This window comes from Scaptodrosophila lebanonensis, unplaced genomic scaffold, assembly GCF_003285725.1.
Source record: "Scaptodrosophila lebanonensis strain 11010-0011.00,11010-0021.00 unplaced genomic scaffold, SlebRS2 tig00000085-arrow-pilon, whole genome shotgun sequence".
In the NCBI taxonomy this organism is placed as follows: domain Eukaryota; kingdom Metazoa; phylum Arthropoda; class Insecta; order Diptera; family Drosophilidae; genus Scaptodrosophila; species Scaptodrosophila lebanonensis.
In genome coordinates, this window is record NW_022060564.1 from 920,694 (window position 1) to 942,344 (window position 21,651).

The window sequence follows — 21,651 nt, forward strand, 5'->3', positions numbered from 1 at the left end:
CCATAAGTAAACAGGTATTTCCATGAAATAAGTTATGAAGCTCTATTCATAGAGAGAGAAAGAATTCTATCGAAATTAACCAAGTAAGATTGTTATCTGAAAAGAAAACCCGAAACGATTGTGCAAAGGGGAGTCAGTTGCTCATCTAGACCCTTAAGGAAATAAAACACCAAGGATAGCTCTACGGACTTTGTAGGTAGCTATTTTATATAAGAATTGTTTCTAAGTGTATTACGATAATACCTGATGAGATAATGGCATTGAATGTAAGAATCAGATATAAGAGAATCTATTCACTTTCTCCAATAATAACAAGTATGTATCTACCACTTTTCATAAAAACTATAACTATATCTAACACTCTTCAATATCAAGAGATAAACACTTCAGCGAAATTTTTTCAAGGTATTATATATTTAACGCGTCATGCTACTTACCCCCCCATTATCACTTGAAGCTTAGAGCTATTCAGAATTCCACTGCACATATTTTAAGCTTTGTTTTCTTTTTTTTTTTTTAAATTCACCCTAATAGACCAAAACAGAGAGCACATTATGGCACTTCATTTAGCAGGAATAACACAAAATGCTGCTTAGCATATCTTGGCAGTTGAAAGAAATTTAATTAATTTAGTCGCCTGTCCTTGACCACATCGCGCTTCCCCCCTCGTAGGACGTCGCCAGGACATGCCATAAAATCGCAAGTTATTTTCAACAACGTCGCGTTGGCAGCTGCAACTTCATTATGTGACTGATGATGGGAAGCAGCAGTAAGTTATCATATTTTTTCGCTTTTGCGCTTTTGTGCTTTTGTTTTAAAACGAAGCCAAGGCAAAAAAAAAAAATGTAAAGGCTGCAGGAAGCTGCTTGTCTTTATGACAGCCAAGTAGCTGCTCGAAACTTTTCAACGACGATGACGATGACGCTGGCGTGGACAGCGCTAGGAAAATTGCATAACGGCAAAAGTACAGCAAAAATTGGCATATAAAAAAGTTTTTTAATGAATGGAATTAGTGTTTGCGCTGCACCGACTTTGTTAAATCGTCCGGGCAGTTACCTCCTTGTGCTACCAGCTCATGTCCATCAGTCTGGCAATCTGGCATTCAGTCAGTCAAGTAGTCAGTCGACGCTTTTGGCATGCCAGGCAGCAGCAGCTGATGTTCCTGTGCTAACAAAATTAGTGCTTATTAGTGACGCTTGCTTGAAGTTGGTCTCGGGAATCTGAACGAGCGCAAAACTTTGTCGCATTTTTCATTTTTCGACTTTTACTCGCCATAATTTCCCCGGAGAGCTGCTACCATGAGGTTTCTAATTGTTTTAAATGAACTTTCATCAAAGTTGATGTTCCGCGAAATGTTCGCAATGCGGTTGTGAAATTAATATGTTGCTTAATGAGTATTGTTTTACAAGTTTCTTAGTTGGTTATTCGCGCTATTGTTGCTATTTCTGTTTAGACAAGTTGCACTCAAAGTTTATTTTCTTGCGAGGGTTTTGTTTGAGAAGTGGCAATCGGAGTTGGCATGAATTGAAAATAATTGTAAGAAATTACTATAGAGATTTGCGATAATAAACTTCAAACAACACTGTATCGCAAACTGATAATTAAAGCGCATGCTTTTAAACACTATCAGATTGCAGACAAATAAATCCGCTTAATTGCATCAAGCAATATAAGAAGCAGATAAAAGAGAATGTTAACGAAGATGTAAGCATAGTAATTATTCTTGGTGGTTCAAATATTTAACGAGCAAAGCAAAGTCTGTACGATTATGATAGAAATCTATATACTATAAAAATATATGTCTTCTTAAGTATATTAAACTAAAAGGAAGTCGATCTTCAATACTTGTATGTTTTATAAATCTCCTCCCAGTTATTCGAAATTAAAATCCATCATTATCATATTAATTGTTATTTAGTTTTGCTTCGATTATCTCTAGAAGCTGAGGAGGTAAAAAAAATACCTGTATCAGTATAACTTCTCTTCTCGACCTGCTCTAAGCCCTCATAAATATGTGGGAATGATCTTCAAGGCAGCCTGCCTAGAAAATAAGTAAATGGGTAGACTTCCTGACTCGGCTGTTTGTTGTCATTGAAGCTGCGCTTAGCACATAGAATTCAGTGTAGAAAACAATTGATCTAAGGCTTAATAGGCTTTCACTTTAATTTTGCGATGCATTCAAATCCATTGACTATAGTTCAGACACATTTTACAAAATATTGCCACTCTCATTAGCAGGACTCTTTCATTTGGTGATTGCAGTTCGCTTTTCATTGCATATTTTTCAGCTGAACTCATTTGGGGTTTTTAGATTGCGTTGCAATTGAAACTGGCTTTAGTCTCATGTTGGAAAACATGTCATTGCAAAATAATACTTATATATTATTTCGCTCCCAAGACAACACTGAGCTCAGACTAACATTGCTCCATGCCGTACCTACCCTTTCGAATAAGATATCAATGAACAATCGATGACGATGCGGCACTAACCACAAAAACCTCGCATCGCAAGGCATTTCGTGTGGTTTTTCTAACGTTGCGGCAAATGGCAGTAACAACAACAACAACTGTCACAACAACACGTCTTGGCTGGCACATAGTCACAACTTATACACACACATAAACACACACTAGCACACCAGCACAGTGGCAACATTCTCATCGCAGTGAATTTGTAAAATACGTGACAAACATTTGCAATTTGGTTTCATTCCCTATCATGGTTCGCTGTTCTGTTCTGTTTTGGATCAGCATTACCTTCATCGTTATCCCTGCTCTTTATCATCATTTTTTGCTATTTACAATTCAATTGTTCTAATTTCGTTCCATTCTCGTTCTCGTTCTCTTTCAGTTGTGAAATGAAGTTCAATTGGTATTGACAGTCAAAGAAATTAAATTGTGGCCTGCTCTACATTTTGGGCCACTTTCAGTTTGACTTTTTCAGTTGTTTTTCAGTTCATGTCTAAATTGATTTATTCATGTTAGTCCCACCACTACTCAGAACTTGTTCAGCTACCCCCACACCTTTATTGTTTGGTTAACCGCAAAATGTGGTCGCTGTTGCCGCGCTCATAAATTCATGGTCATTTTTTTTCTCATACTATTTTAAATGGTTACATACAATATAAATTTAAATTTATTACTCGTCGATTTCCGCTGTGGCCAGAACTATGAACTACGAGCTTCTTGCAACTGCCTTGTCTGTTCCTGTCATGCAGTGTTTCCAGTTTCATTCCCAGCACGAGTTTTGGCATCAAGCTGCTTTTTTATGCACTGTTGCAGCTTTATACCGTTTTTTTCGATTCATTTCTTTTTTTTTAAAACTAAATGCATTCAGATAAGACTGGTGGGAGTAGCAAATAAATAAATTAATAAAGTAACATAAAAGTGCAGCGTATCAGGCCAGGGTCAACATACTATATTGCACCAATAGTATCTTTCTAAAAAGGCTCAAAATGGATAATTTCAACTATATGCATTATAATATTTTGGAATATGGCTTGGTAAATTGTAATAGATATGCGTTGAGTAATAAGTGAAGCTCAGATGGGACGGGAAAAAAAGCATTTCACTTTAGAGCGTCATTATTTAGACGTTGTATTAACCATCATTAATTGTACGCGTATAAAAAGCATGTGCAATATATTTAATCTTTAAAAATAGCAGGTGGTGTTGTTCCACTACACCACACCACACCACAGCTCCCCTCACTCCACCTCCCCAGACAACATCTTGATTAACGGCTACTTATCAGCTGTCATTGGCAGAGATATTTTAAGCTCTTTGCGTTAAGTATACGCCACAGCTGCCAATTGTTGAGATTTATATATTTTTATGCATAGCTATATGGAAAACAAATACAATGTTTACCCGGCCCATTTCAATGGAATTTTGTTGTGCAATTGACATCAACAACAACAACAAGAACCGTTCATAAAAACTGCCATGAATGGCCGACCACGACACATGCCATCTGTTTCAATGACCGAACTTAAAAAACGCACGAAAAACTCTTTAGGTGTGTAAGTATGTGCTTGAGCCGGACAGCGCCACATGTGCGTGTGTGTGTGTAGGTATTAATGTACGAGGGGCTCGCATGCCAGTGTGTGTGTGCGCGCGTAAATATGAGTGCTCGCCAAGTGCATTATTGAGTTTTCTCCCACTTATTCCATTGCAGCTGTGTAAAGTTTCATTTTGTGCGCGTTTAAACGTAATGCGTAATATGAGTGCCACACCCCCAACGCCCACCAGCAGCTGCTGCTGGGGCTGCTGCTCTTTGCCACCCACCTGCAAGTGCATTTAATACGCTTACAATGAAGCGCTCGTTTGGCTGCAGGCGTTGCAAGACCCGTCAGTTAAGTGGTGAGGCGACTTAAGTTACGCAAAAGCTGTTAAGGTATTTATGGCCATTATGAGAAGAGCGTGGCATCGCACGTCGAGAGTTATTATGTCTACTGGTCTGTTGCTGCATTTGTTGTTGCCATTTTGCTGACTCCTGAAAGTTTCAAAGTTTCAGGTATCTTACAGTTGATGTTTGAGAAAGCAGCGTTGTTGCAGCGGACTAGAATTGATTAGTGTTTTGATCATGGAGGATTTAACAAAATGCTCAAGTATTTAAGTAGGTTTAGCCACTATTAACTGCAATAAATCAGCATTTATTTTATTTGAGTCTAAGAATAACTTTTAATGAAAGAAAAAACTTGCTTAAGGAACCGATATAGGAATAACCAACAGAATTAAAATTATCCATTTTATCAATTGCAATTAAATTAGAAAACATACAAATTTTACCCCCAGCATTGCATATTAAATATAAATAAACAGTTATACAAATATCCTCACAGCAGTTAGTCCAATACTTTATCTACAAACTATAAAGAATTTATTTACAAAGTATTCCAATAAAAAACAATTTATGGTCACCTTCTTATCTTTTTATATATCTTTCTCATATAGTAAGTATATTTCATTTTTTATCAGTTTCCATTCCCATAATTAATCTTCTTTCTTCTAAGTAATCCCCTCATTTATCCTTTCATATTTTCCTTCTATAACCTTGCTTCTACTCTTTTAACTGCAAATTTGTTTTGTTTTTGTAAATACGTTTTAATAATAAGCTTGCAAATCCCAATTCTTATTTTCCATTTTTATTTTCTTCTCAACTACACTTCAAAGGTTACAGTTCTTCTCTCTTTTTGTTTTCCCACCGAATTTCTCATTTATTCTGTGTTAGGACATTATATATTTTAAATTACTTGTATTTCCCTTGTAATGTTTGCCCTATTCTTCTTTTCATAGTGTAATTTTGCACATAGATTGGTAAAGCATCGTAATAGTTTGTGTAGTTAAGCAGCATTACTAACTTTTCTTTAAAAACGCATAGTCGCCTACACATAGTACATAGATATATACTTTCCAGCTAAATCAACTCAGCGCTGTCGCAGCAAATTTATACAAATGCCCACAAAATTGACCTGCGGCATCCCCCAGCAATTATAACAAATTATCAACTGACTCACACGCCCAATACGGAAGATAGACGCCCCAAACCCCAGTCATTACATTCTTCCCAACAACCTCGCCCTTTCGACCACGACTTGTTACGATACACACAGATACAGCTTCCGTTTGGGCCAAGTCATGCAACCCACACACACACACACACACACACACACTTGGGCTGACATTAATTATTCATAACTTGAACTCGGTCTGTATGGCAGAGATACCTGTCTGCCAGCCTCCTTGCCGCCGACAGTCTTCGCCGTCCAGTCCTTGCTGTCTCCATTGCCATAACGCTGTCTTTGTCTTTGGGGAAATCTGACTTGGCTTTTTGGTTTTGCTTGCGCTTGTCTTGTGTCGTTCGCTTCACCTTGCCTGCGGTTGTCCTAACTGTTGTTACTGAGTTGTTGCTACTACTGCCGTTGTCATTGCCGCCGGTCTGCCAACAGTTTCAGTTTAATGTCTCCAAAATGTCAAGCCCAATGACCTGCGGCATGTGAGTGCCTTGCCAGTGCTTATACATGTTTCGGGCTCTTGAGGTTTTTGGTGCCAGTCTTGGGTTTGAACTTCAACTTGCGCCTACTTCCGAATTTTGAGGGTCAACGTAAGAGTTTTCGGCGTATTTTGAGGGCCACTTTAAAGCCTAATCGCTTTGTTTTAAATAAAAACTCTGTGCGGCGAGCAACAGGAGCCACTTAAATGTCACATCAGCTTAATTGCAACTCACACACGCCCAAGCAGATAATACACTGCATATGTATGTGTGCGTGTGTTTATATTTTTCAGTATGTAAGTTCATGCTGCTTGTAATCCACTCAAGAAATATGTGCGCAGATGTCACTGTGTGCGTGTCTCCTCTTCAACTTCAACGCTCATCTAGCGTTGCTTAATTAACTTATGTTATTTTAACACTAGGAAGTTCTTTTGCATTCTCTCTCCACCAAATTGCAACTGAATTTTAACTTAAGGTGTACTTAATATTATAAATATATAATATATTGTTATTTATTTTATAATACAAAAGTAACATGAAATCTTATTTTTAATACAACCTTTATATTTATTTATTGTTACATTTTATTCCTCATCCCAATTTATTTTTAATTTTGTATCCGCTTTTGCCAGCCAGAAGGGCTTCCTTACCTTGCTACCATACCAATGGGGCATTAAGTAACACAGACAAAGCATAATGGTTTATTTTGTTTTTGCTTTAGCTTTTCGGTTGGCATAACAATAAATGCGAAAACACTGCTCGCATCCACACAACGTAAGCGCAATTTGGCGCCATGCCACACATTTTACCAACTATTTCTTAATTATGCCACAAATCTGCGTACGCTGTGCCACATTCTTTGCCACCACTCGCATGTTGTCAGATATTTCATAAAAATATTCACCTAATTACACGATGTGGCTAACAAAATGAATATGTGCGTTAATAATGTGCAGCTCTCTTCATTATTAACATTAAACTTTTGGTTTCAGGGCAGCATAGATGTATGTTTCTAATCAAAGGCAATTGTTACATTAACTGGGTTGCTAAAGTTAAAAACTTGAAAAATTTCAATTTAATTTCAAAATTCAAAATACTACGCTGTACTCGACCCACTTGCTTTCCTCTCAACAATATTTGTAAAACCATATTTGCCATTCAAATATAACTTCCTTCGAGAATAATGTTGCATTTAACCAATGATAAATAAAAAGATTTAGCAATAAAATTAGTTAACCGCCACAATGTAATCTGTTTTCGTCAAATCTAATCCAACAGACTCTAAAATACTGCACACCTTAAGAGACAACATAAAATGGTTGCAGCTTTCTACCAGGCCCTAAAAATCGCACCCAAGTACGTTTAGCGCTTAATAAAGTCGTCGCTGATTTAATAATATTAAGATCAACGTCATAAAATGCTTTCGTTAATGTTGTTCAGTTAAAATTTTTATGCTTGCACCATAAGACCAAAGTGGCAAAGTGGCAAAATTGCTGCTGCCAAGAACAAGGGAGCCAAAGAGGGGGCAAGTTGTGTCTGAATGGCATTCAGAGTGCCTCTGGTGGTGGCCTCTGTTGATGTCCCGGCCAGAGGGCTATACAGTGAGCCAATTTTTTACTTCAGCTAGACAAAAGCAATGCAAATGCAATAGGAAAGAAGAAAGTTTGTGTCCGTCATCGTTAAATTTATTGTGGGTTGACAAAGAGTTCAAAATAACATAACTTTTAATTCATTACCCCTCCTCGCTGGCATTTTTGTCGAATCGATTAATGCACAGCTGATAAAGATTGCAATTTTATTTATAATTATGTAATAAAACGTTTAAATAGGCAGCTGATGCTAAACGTTTAAATAGGAATGAGACCAATTTTAAATCCATAACATGTATAGTACAAGCTAAATCAATTTTATGTTTTGATTAAAAATTGACATTATTTCTTTTAAACAATTTTGAAAAGGTTACCAAAAATAAGCCAATTCAAGACTTATTGGAGTGATAATGTATAAAAGCCATTTTAATAAAAAAACAGACGCTTATTTTCCTCATGCTGATATTTCCTACTCCTGTTAATTTTAAATTTGATCTGCAGCTTTATGTTGGCATATTCAAATTTGTTTTTGAAAGTAAGTTACTGCATTTGAATGTCAAAAAGATAAATGTTTACTTACAACCTTAATCTATACAAGTTGGGGTTATCGTAATTTTGACAATTTCCCGGCGATTCAATTCTCATACAAATTTCTGGCCAGTGTTGTTTGGATGGACTGCATCAGAATTTCGAGGAAATACTGCAGATTTCTAAGAGCAGTATGTTTAGGAACTCTTCGCTAATTCAGCTATTTCTAAAGCTGCAAGGCAGCTGACCAAAGAAATCTAAAATTAGGCAGTAATATAACATTATATCATAGAATTTGTTTTGGAAGTTCAGTAATTGCTCCACGGTGCGTTGACTTGTTGGTCGTTGGGTTGTTGGGTTGGCTGGCTGACAGACGTTTTGGAGCAGTTGCTCTGACATCTGTTGTTTGCAACATAATAATCATTATAATTTATTTTAAAATGCAATTTACTCGGCTCTCAGTTGAAGGAGTTGATGTTTTGCATGTTAAAATGAACTGCGAGCTGAATCCAATGATAATGAACACATTATATTGACGATAAAGATTATATTGTTGTTGCTGCAATGGCAAGTTAATAAGCCTTTTTGGATTTGTCATTGTTGCTCATCGCATTGTTAATTAGTACAGGCGTACAACTTGAAAATAGTAAATGCATAAATTATTGCGAAGGCAAGTCACGTAAAAGCGCACAAATAAAAATCAACACCGTAACAGAAAATTGGTGAATAAAACAGCAAATGTTTTCTGATACTCGTATCAGCCAACCCTCTGATGGCCCACTACTCATTTACAATTAGGCCTTGCAGTTGTTGTTGTTAACAAGCCGAAAAAGGTAAATAACGGGAAACATTTTACACTAATTAGCGAGGCACGCAGACGGTCGATGAGTGGGTCGCTGGTGGTTGTTGGGTGGTACCAATGTTTTAGGTACTGCGAGTCGGGCTGTAAAAGTCACAGCCATACGCCTAATTATGTTGTACGAGCTGTCGTTTCATGGGAGTCGTTGAAAAGCTCATTTTGGTGAGCAAATCTTATGCGTGGTGGTTATTCAGGCGCTGAAGCCTTATAGCCGCACTAGAGGTTGACTGTTTAATTTGCATTAATTAGGCTGGTAAGCCAACGCTTAATGGGCCCAGTGTAAGGATTCTGGAACTGGGAGATAGCAAATCGCGTATTTTGAGCACAATTAAATGTAACATTTGAGGTTAAGCCAAAAACACAATTATAAACAAAAAAGTACCCTTTTTCAGACGAATGTTGAAACAGAAAGATATTATTCAATATCGATATACTTAGCTTTACTTAAAAAAATTGCTCACTACACAAAAGAGCCGATTCTGCACTTGTACGGATGTCATTCTATTCCTTAATCTAGTTGTTGCTACTATAGGGAATTTAAGGCACAAGCTACATCTCTTCGGACCAAAAGGCCGATTCAACGGCATCCGAGCTGTGACTAATATTGCGGCCAAACTGCATGCAGAAGTCACCACAATAACTGCCCGGCAAGAAAAAGGTAGGGTATTTAAAACATTCGAATAAATCAAAGTAATCAAAGTAATAATGTAAAATATTGATTGAGCCAGTTGTCATAACACCGGTATGGACTTCGTTTGCAAATTTCTAACATTTCAGCATGTTGCACTTTAAAAAAAAACCCAGCTTTAAAAAAAGACCATAAAACTAGCATTGTGCAACAATTTAGGTAGCACTGTGGCCGCCCCCAATCCTATTACTATGTGCAACTGCATTGTGGGCTTAGGCCAAACTGTGGCCACTTTTATCCATTTGGAAAACAATAACAACAACCAGAAAAATACAGAAACAGAAAGCTCTTGTATAATGACAAATCTGTTCAGAGAGCTTTTAGACTAGTTGGCCGCAGTGGCCGCTTTGGTCTGTCATTGATTTTTGTCATTTTGTGTTGCCTTTTTGCCATAATTAACGTGAAAATCATTTTATGTAACAAAGTGAACGTGACAAGTGAGGTATACGAAGCGCTGGGCAGGGAATGGACGACAATGAATGACGATTTGGCATTGCAATTTGGTGATTTTGTTGTTGTTATCTGTCAATTTAATTACAATTTGTTTTGCATATTTTACGGCGTTACGTAGACAATTCGAATGTTGTGCGGTCGCCACTTCGGCATTTTGTTAAATTCATTTCGAACACACATACTTGCATACTATATGTGCACAATCATTCAATTTCGTGTTGTACGTAAACATTTTTTGCGGCAATTATTTGCAGTTGTTTCAGTTTGCGAGTGGCTTGATTTGTGTTAGCGGTTTCGGTCCTGATATTTTTTTGGCAGTTCGCGATACATTCCAACGAAATGAGGGAGCAGAGATTAAATAAACTTTGCTTCATATATACAAAATAATAAAACGTTCATTTAGAGAGTATTATTGATTTGCGCAGAAACCGTGAATTCTAGATGGCTGAACTGTCAAAAAGGAGCTCTAGCGGAAGCAAAAACCGTATTTAAATAATAATATAAATATTTTCTTTGCAGCATATAGCTTTATATACTTCATTTTCTACTAAATAGAATATTATTTTAAATTATAAAAATATAGCGAAGGATTTTGGAAGTATGCATTTGTTTATCTATCTGTCTATTCAAACTTATGATAAACGCACAATAATGAGCCACACACACGGCTGATGTCCACCTCCAGCACAAGCACAGTACCGAGAAGTTATGATGAACTACACATTAAGCACAACTAGATGGTATTTGTGCTGCCCATGCGTAAAGCCCTTTAAGCATATCTCACACACTTCAACTTTATTGTGACCGGAATGACCACTCACTTAACACCAGCTTTGCCACCACCCCATCCCATCAGCACGAGAGGCAAGCAATTTAACTAAAATAATCCCTATAGCATAATTTCACAGAACAGCTCAGCCCGGTCTAATTTGAGGCATGCAGCAGAGGCCTATGCCGGCGCCATACTCGTAGATCTGTGTCCAGACAAACGATGGACTCTCCCTCTCTCTTTCGCACATATTTTACGAGTCATGTGCCCTGCCGTCTCTACCTCCTGCTTGCTCCCCAATGCATAACTAGCTGGCACTTTGGCGCTGTCATCGTGGCGCTGTTTCGGAGCCGCTGCTGCTCTCTAAAAACTTTATTACCGCACGACCCCGAAAAACTGTAAAACACTGCTGTCATTTCAAATTTATGTGACTTTTGTGTCCAACTGTACACATACGAGTACTCTACTGCCGCTGCTCTAGTTTGCGCTTTTAAAGTTTATGATATGGCGCAAATAGTTTGCTAATTTTTCCTTTTCTCTCTCTCTCTCTCTCTCACACACACACACACACACACCCACATGCACAACGGAAATTAGAGCATAAAGTTTCAGCTGACGGTTCTTCGAGAAAACTTATGCGCGCATATGTGAAGAGGCGAACCGCAAACTTAACACTTTTTGCATAACTAGCCGAGATGCAACAACAATAACAACAACTACTACAAGAACTACAACAATTATAATAACAACAGCAACAATTTATTTGCTCTTTCCAAAAGTTTACACTTTTTTTTGGTTTATTATTAACACCCACACACACATAAATACTTGTGCGAAAAGTTTCCTGCTCTCCCCTTCTCTCCCTTTTTATTTTTATATTTGATTTTTTTTTTGTTTGGTTTATTGTTGAGCTGCTGCAGTTTTCGCCGTTCAAAGTAAAAGTTATGAGTTAGCAGCAAAGTTTATGCCACCAGTACATGTTATTATTGTAGTTGTTGTAGCTGTGTTGTTGCTGCTCATGTTATTGCAAACTTGCTTGTTCTTGCTATTGTTGTTGTCTGTTTCCTTTCCAAGGAAGCTTTAATTACAGTTAAGCTTAAAATCATATGCAAAGTTTATTCTGTTGCACGAGTTAAATTGTTATCAATGTCAAGTCGTGGCCTTTTTCTTTAAAAGTTTGCCAAACATACTCGCCAGCAGTTAAATTTGAGGTTTTGTGGATGAAAAAGTCTCTTCTTAACAAATATTCGAGATGTCCTGGCCACATCCATTTGATCATTAGATCAATATGATGAGGAGGCAGTAGGGTAATGAATTGGTAATAAAACCTTAGTGCTGTTATGGTCAAATATTCTTTAAATTAAAATAAATTTCGAATATTTTGACCATTGGCTATACTTCCTCAAATTAAATTCTTATGTACAGTAGTTGGACTTAAATACTTACATAACAGGTAATTATTTTATACATACATAAATATATTTGCACTTTTAATTTTCCATGTCGTAGGCTTTACAATTAAAACATGTGTGCGCTGTCAATTGATTATTAAAGAAACAAAAAATTATCATATTAATTGACATATCCTTCCACATTTCCTCACACTGCAACTATAATTAAATGAAAAACGATTTTATTTTGTTTCATAATACGACAAGAGAGACAATAATAACACGTGTTCTTCTGCTTAAATCTTGGTTGTTTTCGCAATGCCAATCAACATGTTGAAATTAAAAATATATACCAAAATACAGTTTAAAAAAACAATCAGTCGAAATGAATATGCCCTTTAATTTGTTCATAAATTCATACAAATATATAATAAATATGCAGAACGAATTCAACTCCGAAGCACTGAATCAGAAAACGAAACATAAATATGTTTTTAATTTAAATTGTATGCTTGTTGAAATCTTACTAATCATAAATACATATAAGTAGTATTTCTACCGAACTGTTAAATCCGTGAACCTGCATACTTAGCTATCAAGGCTTAAGACACTGAAGACTGAAAATCGGCCTTGAACATGACTTCCCCAATAAGGTTTGCCAATACAATATTAAGGCAATACAATGCATTAATTAAACTGCACTTGACTATGACGATACCCTATCAAAGTTTATTTGCATTAAAAACAACAACTTAAATACATGCCAATTTCATCTCCAAAACACAAACGAGGATTTTTTTATTTGCAACAAAATATAGAACCATTTGAATGTCAATTAACGAACATCAGCACTTTTGTAATGATTTTCAACAATAAGAGAACTAGAACTGACTATTGATTGCTTGAAACGTTACAAACTTTATAATGCTATAAAAAATGTCCGGTAAAAAAGGAGTTTGTCATATAAATACTGTATTGGACCGAATTCTCCGTCCATCCATTGTCACTGATCGCAATACGCAATTCATTTGCGTGTTTAAAGCTGCGAGCGTTGCCAACCGCACAATAAATTTGCAATGCTCCTTTTTTATTTGCATGTTGCAACAGAGAAGACAAATGGAAAAAAGGCTGAATATTGCGTATACGACCCGTGCATGCGAAATTCGCAGCACACATTTGGTCAGAGTTGGCCAACATTGCATTGACGGAAATTGGCATTTTTGTTATTTTATTACACGCGCACGTAGAACTGTTGTTTTTTTTATTTATTTATTTTTATTGACGGAAATGACAGTAGAAAGCAAGTGGCGTCATTTTTATGCGCCTCATTCATTTCCGTTGCATTGCCATATGTGCAATGGACCGGGCGACAGATGAGAGAAATTAATGTGAAAAGAGAAAATAAATTACAAATTTTCTCAACTCAATCAAAACAACTACAAAAACAAGAACAACAAGTGCCAGCAAATTACGTAGCACGAGTGGAGCAATAATGCAAGCCACAACGACTGTCAGTGTCAGTAGAAATGTTCAACAGTTTGTAGGCATTTTGCATATGTATATTGCATTGAGTGACCACTCACTTGGCTTAAATCACAGCCAGTATGCCGCCCAACTTTTCAGGCGAGACTTTAAACACACTCAATTAGACAGCGCAAAATGTGTTGCCAACAACTTTCGGGAGGTCGGCACAGCTTGACCCAAAACAAAAAGCCAAACTTTTCGACTAGCTCGAAAAAAATGTTAGAAAAACTTTTTACAACTTTTGGCAATTATCTTTTAAGCTGAGCCCGCCTAAAAATATATACACAGTCCGACAAACGAGCTGGCAACGAATCAGATTCTTCATTTCCTATTTTTGTTGCTGCCAATTGTCAACAGATAAACTGACAAGCCCCGCATCCTGGCAAAATGCCTAACCCAGCTGTTGCCATACACCAATCATACAAATTTTTGATAGACTATGTTGGCCGACGCAGAGGCGGAAAATGGGGATCAACAAAAACCCCCGGCAATGCTGAGTTGTTTGTTATGTGAATATGGAATACTCTGAACTCAATGGCTGTGTCTGAAACTTTTCGTAAAATAAGCTAATAAGTCACAAAATCTAAACTCGCATATGATTATAAGTCAGAGAATAATTTATAAGAAATAAATTCCGGGTGGCTCATATAGGGATGCTATAAAAAGCAATATTTTTTCGTATATTTTTTGGTTTATTGAAAATCAAACACTTCCATTTGGCCATCGTATAAATTTTGTTTTTTTAAGGGCATTAAGGGCATGAATAGCTCTCGTAATTCTTGGCAGATAATAATATCGACGTTTGTCTTATCTTTATTACGTCGTAGTAAGTCGTCAGCCGGAAATCGGTTGAGAAAAACCTCAGCTGTAATTCGTTCTAAGCAGAAGTTAGCATCATAGTTGTAATTCAGCGGTGAATGAGTACCGAATATTGAAGATATTGCTGCTGCTGGGTGTTCCTTACATATGCAAATGAATATTATAATATTATTCTTATAAAAGCTGCATGAAAAAATATATACTAATGTGTTTTAAAAGTTAGTTTGCTTAACTAGGTACAATCAATTCAAATATATACATGTTTATACACTCTATAGATTAAGAAGGAAAGCGATATGCGAAATGATTTCGAAATAAAATAAAATTCTTGATTTACTTTTAGCTGGTACCACACAGAAGCATATTTTATCCATTACAGGGTATACAAAATAAATTACTAAAAACAGTAGCTCACTTTTAGGCGCTCAGCGTCGTGGTTGTGTATGTGTGTGTGTGTGTGTGGGAGGGAGGAGCTTAATTGTGTCAATAATGTGTTGCACATAATCCTTTAAGTGCATTTTTGACGGGCCTTTGCAAGTGGTTGAAGTTTGTGTTTATTCGACTTTTTCACTTTTTTAGTAAATATGTGCCATATTTAATGTGAATTAAAAAAATAAATAAGAGCACATTATTAAATGCGGTCTTTTAATGGATTACAATTAGGAGCATTTAACTTTATAACAAAAATCATGAACGGTCAAGGGCTTTTAAACAAACTTATTTAACAAAAATAAATCTATATACGCGTTCATAAAAAAACTTAGTTTTTAATCAATTTAGATAATAATGCAATTCCTTTTTTATATATTTTATATATTAAATGAATTATAATATAGATCGTCAAACCAGGAAAAGATAAAACCCAAGTGTCATTATATAGGTCCATTATCAAAACTGTTCGACAAAATTGAGCTAGCTCAACAAAACCAAAAAACTGCATATGCAACATAAAACGAACACTCTACACGCTCTTCATTAAAATTGAAATATAAAATCCTACTGTATAACACCACTATAAAGGCAGTCGAGACCTATGGCTCACAGCTATGTGGAAAATACCAACAATTACCAACAATGTGAGCATTGTTCTACGAGCCCAATCTGAAATCCTCAGAGGCAATACTAATTACCTAACCTAAAGACAGACTAAACAACATATTTCTCCAACCGGTGGTGGGGAATTCAAGCGCATTTAATATAAGTTTTAGAAATTATTTCGATTCTAACATAGAATAGAACAAGTAGTAAGAGTGATGATACAAATTTTAATCAATGTGCTTAAACAAGAACCAAAAGCGCTCTGATACCTGTGGTGCTTATTATTTTGTAGTATGTAATTTATATGCACCTGCACAATAATGGAGTCGACACATTCCACTTGAGATAATTTAAGCCCATTGCTTAACTTCCACTAAAATGGAGTTGTATTCATAACATTCACATAACATATGTAATATAACAATTATGTATTTTGGGAAACACACGTCCAGAAAGCATCTAATTAATCCTCAGTTTAATTAAACTGACCAGCAGCTTTCAATTTACTTGCATACAAACTTTTAAGAGAGCATTTTCTCTTAGTTTTGACTGGAAACTTCCATTGAAGCAAAGAGAGCGCCCCTACTCGGACTGCCGTTCGTTCATTTTCGAACATAAACACAAGCGTTGAATGCGGCACAGATGACAACAACAGATGACAATAGAGAAACGGGTGTAGGAACGTTGAGCAGTCAGTCAGGCGGCTGCATTACAAAGCATGACCAAAAGGCATTTCAAAAGAACCGAAAAACACACAACACAGAATGCAATAACAACAACAACAACGACAAAGCCAAATGGCATGCGACAGTGGCAAATAGCAAGGCGGCAGGTGGCTAGTGGGCGAGGTAGCGCCGACAAAGTGAAAACAAACCACTTGTTTAATGTATTTTTTTCTTCTTTTTAACTGGGTCAACACTGCGTATGCGTAATGTTTTGCGGCTTGCTTTAATGAGCCGGCGCCCAAAGCTATTGCAGCATGCATATCGTTGCAGCTGCGTTGGCAACAGATTCCAATCAAAACGTAGAAACAACGGTGAGCACGTCGTAGCTGCTTAACGCAAAAGAAATAAATAAATGGAGAAAACATATTTTGCATACTTTTGGGCGCTCTGGCTTGATTTGACTGTTTTCAACAGCCGGTCTGCATGCGCCTTCGCCTTCTTTGGCTGTCTGCAACGCTTAAACAGTGGAAAATTTTGAGAAACTACAGAATTAAAAAGTAAAATGAATTCAATAGTCGTCTTTGGAAATTGAATTGAATTTGCTTAAGTGTAGGTATTTGTAGCAATAGCTGTCTCGCCAAATCTTAACATAGCGCCTATACTTGTAGTTAATCGGAGTACGATAACCAAAATTTATATTTATTTTTATTTATTTTTTTCTGAAACTTACCCAAAGAGCTGAATAGGCATTCATCTTTCCGAGTTGTTATCAAAATATTAAACCAATCATGACCTAAAAGACAAAAATGATTTATTAAATCATTTAAATGATGAATTAAAATAACAATTATTGAGATAATTGATAAGATAGATGTTTTTATTTATATTTAGATTAATCTCTTAAAATATATGGTTGTTCAAAGTACTCTACACTGTGTCTTATTCCTCAACAATGTTGTGGGCTTTAGGATTTTTACTTATATTTACTTTAGATGGATTTAAATAATTTTAATAAATGTGACTCAATAATATTTGGGAATAATAATTCATTTGCGCCATAAATAAACAAATCATTCTTCTTCGCTTTGGTTGCCCACTCATTGTAAGTTTGTTTAAAATATCTTATGTATGTTTTATTATTATTACAAAAACTTTCTTGACCCACAACCTAAAAATTGTATACTGTATATTGTGGCTTATGCTGTCGACTTTTGTCATGCTAAAAAGTAGTGGAGAGCGTCTGAACGAAGAACGCATAAAAACTTGTTGAGATTTATCTTGCCACATGGCGCGCGTTGGCGGCAACTTACAGCTAAGGCAGTCGCTCTAACTGCATTACGAGCGTCGCAACGCAACGTTGCATACTTCACGGCGCATATGCCAGTTTATTTATGGTGCAAATGTGACTGACTCCTCTAAGCGTTTAAGCGCCTTAAAGTATGCAGCAGCACCAGCAGCACCAACATAGAAAGAAACAGAAGGAAACGAAGAAGCTGCTGTGCATTTCTTTTGTGCTTGCCACTTGTGGCGCATGTTGTTGTTGCTGTCGGTGTTGCTGCTCTTGTCGGGTGCTGCTGACTGACATTATGAAAATCTGAGGCGACACTTGACTGGCAGAGTAACTATAATATAACGGCACTGCATACATAAGTGAGTGTGTTAGCTTGTGAGAGTTGTCAGGTTTAACATGCATGTGGGTCACATGTTTTCGGACGCCTTTCAGTTAGGTTCAACGCAGTGACAACAGGGCACACGGAATAAATGCAAACAAGACACATCTAAGCAGTGCCTCTGCATAGCAATGGGGCAGCAGTGATATAAATATTGACATGGCAAAGAGTTGCAGAAACTTGGAAGAAACAAGTTTAGAAAGCTGGATGTAAGTGCTTCGATCTCCTATTTATCCTTCCTTTTTATCGGACATTAATTCATTTTCATATTCTGGTTAGCTTGTCTTTGGCTTCATTTCCTAATTCACGTTTTCATATCAAATCCAAATCTCTTTCTCTATTATAAGTTTTAAGCATTAAATATCTAATTACTATGCTTTAAGCTGGGTTGTAAAAATTGAAAACAAATGTAAGAATAATAATAAGAATAATCAAATTGATAAAACACTTTCTTTGATTTCTAGCCTTTGAATAATATTACGATATGTCTGCATACGTATTTTATTCCATAAGCTTTTATTAATGGAACATTAGTTTTGAATAGATAAGATCAAACAAACCAAATAGGAGGCTAAACACAATTAAAATTTATAGTTTCTGGTGTTTTTGATGACCAACAGAATTTTCTAAATCAATTTAATGTCCAGAAATAATTGTATTTTTTGCCCCCTTACCACACAACATGCCTCTAATCGCGTTCGCTTGTCCACACAATGGTCATCATATTGTAGCAATTGAATTATTCCTGCCACTCTCCACAACAACATGCCACATGGTAAATGCCGGGCAAAAGCGCCACCGCTGGCATGATGATAAAAACAATGAAGCATGTGTGTGCGAAGCAAAATATGTGCAAAACACAAAATATCAAAAACAAAACCAAATCGTACAAATAAATATACAATACAATGCAACAAGGAACCGAATGATAAATACATTCACAAATACGTATTTGCCAGCAAAGAGCATAGAAAATACAGCAATGTTCAAGGTAATAGAACCAGCAACCACTGATAAAAGTATATATACTATACTATTAGACCCTTATTTGATTTTCGATTATACTACTTTCAAATTTCAGCTTGAGGAATGGGAAGATTCTAGATATATGGCAGGTGCAAACTCCAACAACACTTATAGTCAATCAGCTCATCAAGCTGTCTTCTATTATCACAAAAATATTTAAGCTCCTTGAAAGCTGACTGAAAATTTCGTACAAGTCAGATTTGGTGGTGGGCTGAAGTATTAAATATGTTATAAAAGTTAAATCGAAAAGGAAAAACTCATTCCAATTGGTTTTTTCCTCATTTGTTTTCCCTGTAGTAGGGTAATTGATTTTGCCTATTTTTGGTAAAACAATGCACAGCAACTATACAATATTATTCCAATAGAACGGAATTTCAAACTTGTGAACAAGTCTTTTGAATATATTCAGATGCGAGGCGGTGTATTCCAGCATTCAACACAGAAGCTTGCCATAGTTTTTGTTTGTAAAATAGCATCAAAAGCATTGGAAAACCAGGCTTTATTGGCAGCCATACGCTTGACTATTGGCAAGCTTTATGTGTAGTATAAACAGAGTGGTTTTGGTTTTGCATAAATCGAAACAGAGAATACCAGCTGAGAAGAATTTTCGATTACTTTCTTTTGAATTGATATTCTATACCTTTTCAGATACTTGTTGACGAACTGCATTTAAACAGTTATTATTTTATAAGATATTAAACTTACTAATATCAATATTATTATTAATACAAATTGAGCTAGAAGACAAACAAATATGGTGTTCAAAAATACAGTAATGCGTTATATTTTAGCATAGCTCCATTTCCTAAGAATAGTTTTTACTTTCATTTTATTGATTTTTTATAAAACTAAAGTTATTATATTACTAATAATTTTAATAATAATGCCAACTTTAATTATCGGCAAGTAGTTTTGAATAATACAATCAATACAATACAATGCAATAAAATGGAAGTATATTTATATAGTATATTTTATTTGAGACAAGATCTTCCTACGTCGTACATATTTACTTTTATTCACAAATTTCAAATTTCTCTACAGCTTGGTACAGTTGTAATGCGCTGCAGGACGCAGGATTTGTTACAATTTGACCCAGATATGGGAAAAGATAAAAAGTGCAACATGCCGCAGGATGCCAAAGCAAACAACTGTTGAGCATGTGGTAGTTGCTGTTGTTTTTGCAATCCCTCGTCCAACGCCCAACAACTTCTATTTGTAAGCATTTAAATAACCGGAAGGGTTTCCAACAGCAACAACAATGGCAACAACAATGGCAACAACAACGATGACGTGGATGATGCCACGAACAAATCTATACAAAAGAGTACAAAAAGGAACAACTGAAACAAAATACACGCCTAACAAATGGGACGTTTGGGGGATAGGTGGAGGATAGAATGTTGAAGAGGCGAGGGGAGTGGAGGGGTGGAGGCCTGAATAGGAAGAAGAGCAAACAGAACTATCAATAACACTTAAAAGCTTTTTTAAATATTTCGTTTTGTGCCCCCCGCACACGTTTCGTGTGCATTTGTTAGTTCTGTGCAGCATATTTATTATTCCTTTTTTATTTATTACTAGAAATAGTTCCTTTTTTCTTTGCCATGTATTTCCTATTTAAAAAAAAATGCAATTTTGTTCGTGTTGAAATGAAAAATGTTTCTGCATTTGGGGCTGCCTTTTAGCTCAAGGGAATGTGTATATAGTATGCCTGTGTGCGCATTGAGCTGGAGAGAATGGGTGAGGTGGTGAGAAAATAGCATGAAATATTTGCCTAGTTTCATAAGTATTTCAATATTTATGAAGATAGATTTTCAATGCATTTCGAAAATATGTTGACATATCGATGGTGGCGAAATCAATTGGGAATATAGATATTGTAGAATTGTAGTATTGTTGTTGGCATACTTGTGAGTGCAAATAAATATTGCAGAGAAAAGACAAGCAAGCTCACTCGTACATGAAATGTTGAAAATATTAGCAAATGATTTTGCAGCTTTTAAATGGCATGCTAAGAACTAAAAGGCCAGCTTTCAAAATTAAATAAGCAGCTAGTTTTAAAGATAAAGTTATTCAATTGTAAATGCAAAGAAATTCAGTTAAGTCGTAAATATAAAGCTGAACAGCTTTTGATTGGCTTTAATAATTAAGTACTGTGTTGTCTTACAAAGATTCGTTCGCAAAATTGCAACACACATAGAGACAAACTGCAAGTTCCATGGATTTATTGTAGAAAGTAAGTATTGAGTCGGCCGTGATGCAATTCCGTCTTTTTCAAATTTGAGGACAATTAATTATTGGCAGTGTAGACTTTTCAAACAGCTCATTATTTCCTTTAAAACAAATTGATCATTTTTGCCTAATTTCATCTTGTCTGCCAATCAACTTCATCAATATTTTAGTTGGCTATATGCCATTATAAGTACTATTAGCTTTTACAGTTATTCAAGAAATTTATTGTTATTACCATTATTATGTTGCAATGCTTTTCAACTGTTTTCCATTTATTTTCCGAAAAAAAATATTGAATATTTAATCAACAATTTCAAATAAATTAGTTCACATTCATTTGTACATGTGCACTTATTGCAATTTGATGCGAAGAGATAATAAATGGTTCACAAATTATTTCATTTG

At 35.9% G+C, this 21,651-nt stretch overlaps 1 protein-coding gene across 3 annotated transcripts in view; it reads right to left on the reverse strand.

Moving 5' to 3' along the window:
- The window catches only part of LOC115626525 (Down syndrome cell adhesion molecule-like protein 1 homolog), a 149,938-nt gene extending 132,857 nt beyond the window's left edge, over window positions 1–17,081 (reverse strand). The window contains exon 1 of one of the 3 annotated variants that reach the window (XM_030521904.1): window positions 17,049–17,081. The gene's annotated coding sequence lies outside the window, so the exon portion shown is untranslated. The remainder of the gene's footprint in view (window positions 1–17,048) is intronic. The other 2 variants (XM_030521905.1, XM_030521906.1) reach the window with 2 other exon arrangements.
- Window positions 17,082–21,651: the final 4,570 nt, after the last annotated feature.